A 2,505-nucleotide genomic window follows, 5' to 3' on the forward strand; every position below is an offset into this window, starting at 1 on the left:
TCCACAGCTGAAAGATATTCTCCAGCTTCTGTTAATATCAACAATCCAAGGAGGTGTGGGCCAGAAACTATTCGGCAAGAATATATGGCCTATTTCAATACGGAAGGAAAAGTTGATTGGCAGCATTAATCCTGTAATTTAAGTTTTTTTATTTACCATTATGAAATGTAATATATATATATGTATGTATATATGAATTCTAATAAAAATGGAATTACTTATATCATACAAAAACAAAAATATGTTGTATAATTAAATTCAACATTACAGAAACACTTTTTCGATTAGATATACATATTGTATATTTAATCGTTGAGATGAAGAAGGAAATGCCTATCATAAAATTGTTATTGCATATACATTTTTAGTTTTTATTTAAACATTTTGTTACAACTGTACAAAAATTCTTGTTTAACTTTAATTTCTAAGTTGTTGGAGCGATGTCCAACCAACTTAAAGAACAGCCGAATTGAAAGTGAAACTAAAATCTAAGCTTATGCTATCACCAACTTAATATTCTAAGCGCCGGCAGAGCGAGACGTCGGCAGCGACGCATATTGTTAGTGGCGTGCTATTAGCGTCATTAAAGTCCGTAATATTAGTTTGGCGCTCTTTTATTGGGTAGCGGTAAAGTGGCGTGGTGCGTTTTCCAAATTGTGTACCTGCATTCCTGAGCAGTCTTAGGCTTACATGGTACACTGTATAACAAAATAAATAAAATAAATATTTTGTTATACAGTGTAATATTTATTTTGTTAACTCCTCCTTGGGGTTAGTTTATTTCCTAACCATTTATTTATATTTACATAAATTGTGTCACCTATGTCGTAATTCTTCATGGGCGTTTTATTTTTATTATGATGTTTTAGGTCGGCCTCTTGTTTTTCTCGTAGCTTCTTAACGTTTTCTTGCCTATTTATTTCTATTTGTTTGGGATCTATTATTGTTCTGTGGGCAAAAAAAAGATCGAGAGGTTTTTTACCGGTTGTTGAATGGATTGAGTTGTTGTATTCAAAAATTGATTTGTCTAGGAGTTCCTCAATTGAGGTTTTTTACCGGTTGTTGAATGGATTGAGTTGTTGTATTCAAAAATTGATTTGTCTAGGAGTTCCTCAAATGATTCATGTGTATTTTCTGATTTGTGGCAACTTATTATTTCGGTAAGAGTAAGGTGAAATCTCTCAACTTGACCGTCCGAACAGCTTTTATAGGGTGGAGCTTTGTGAATCTCTATATTGAATTGATTAGTCAGCATGAATGTGATTGTCGAATATAATAACTTTTGGTATTCCTAATGAGATTATGATGTCTCTAAGAGGTTGTTTCAGATCCTCTGCCGCTCGTGATTTAATTAGTTTAATAAGAGCATATTTCGAAAATTTATCTATGGCGGTAAGAATGAGCTGTTTGTTTTTGTGGCATATATCGATGTGGACGATATGTCCGGTGTACTCAGGTATTGGTGTGCTTTGAATAGCGTGTTTATGAAGGTGACGGTCGTATTTATGAAACTTACATGTTCTGCACTGTTTCACGATTTTTTTAATATTGGCTCTCATTTGTGGAAAATAAAACTTTTCTAGAATTTGCAACTTGTTTTCTTCGCAATTTCAGTGGGCACGATTATGCTCATTAATAATTTCTTTATTTTGATCGGCTGAATTTGTTAAATCTCATACTAACTTCCTAGTGAACTGTATTTTGTATCTGTTGAAACGATGGGCAAAAATCTTTTGTATCATACCTAGTGTTCGTTCGTCTGTCATGAGGCCATTAGTCACCGATGGGTTCAAATATGATTTAAGGATATTGGCTAATTTTTCTTCGTTGAAAGTTACGTCAGTTACTGTGTGACGATGATAGGTTGGGAATGGAATTTTAAACTTATAGTTAGTATTATTTCCTAAATTGAGAATGATTTGGTTTTTGAATACGTTAAGGGGCACATTGGCAAATGGTATCAAATTCTGAGAGGAGCTTTCGTCGCTGTAATGGGTCAGCGTCATAGAGTTGATGTGTGAATTGTGAGGGGGACGCGATAAAGCATCTGCAACTTTATTCATAGTTCCGGGTTTATATTGTAGTTCGTAATGGTATTCTTCTAAAATTGATTTCCATCGCTTCATTTTAGAATTAGAATTTTTGTTAGATAAGGCGTATGTTTATGGTTGATGGTCTGTAAAGATCTTTACCTTGGCAGTCCCGTACAGATAATTTCGAAGGCATTTCAGAGCCCAAATAATAGCTAGCATTTCTCTCTCGTTAGTAGCATATGCTTCCTCGGTTTTATTTAGGGTTATACAAATGAATATTATGGGTCTATTTTGCTGTGTTAATACTGCGCCAATAGCGAATTCTGATGCGTCCGTCGTTAGGTGAAATTCCTTATAATAATAAGATAGCATAACGTCTTCTGACAATTCCTTTTGGAATGCATCGATGGCTTCTTCAGAAAGGTTAATGTATTTCCTACTAGAGAGTCTTTTGGATATATGTCCTTCCTCC

The 2,505-nt window shown here is 34.2% G+C and overlaps 1 pseudogene; it reads left to right on the forward strand.

Annotated features, from left to right (window-relative positions):
- Positions 1–2,505, forward strand: part of LOC108972182 — a 17,386-nt pseudogene that overhangs the window by 1,029 nt on the left and 13,852 nt on the right.

This window comes from Bactrocera latifrons, unplaced genomic scaffold (assembly GCF_001853355.1).
Source record: "Bactrocera latifrons isolate USDA-ARS-PBARC rearing strain unplaced genomic scaffold, ASM185335v1 scaffold_384, whole genome shotgun sequence".
NCBI lineage: Eukaryota > Metazoa > Arthropoda > Insecta > Diptera > Tephritidae > Bactrocera > Bactrocera latifrons.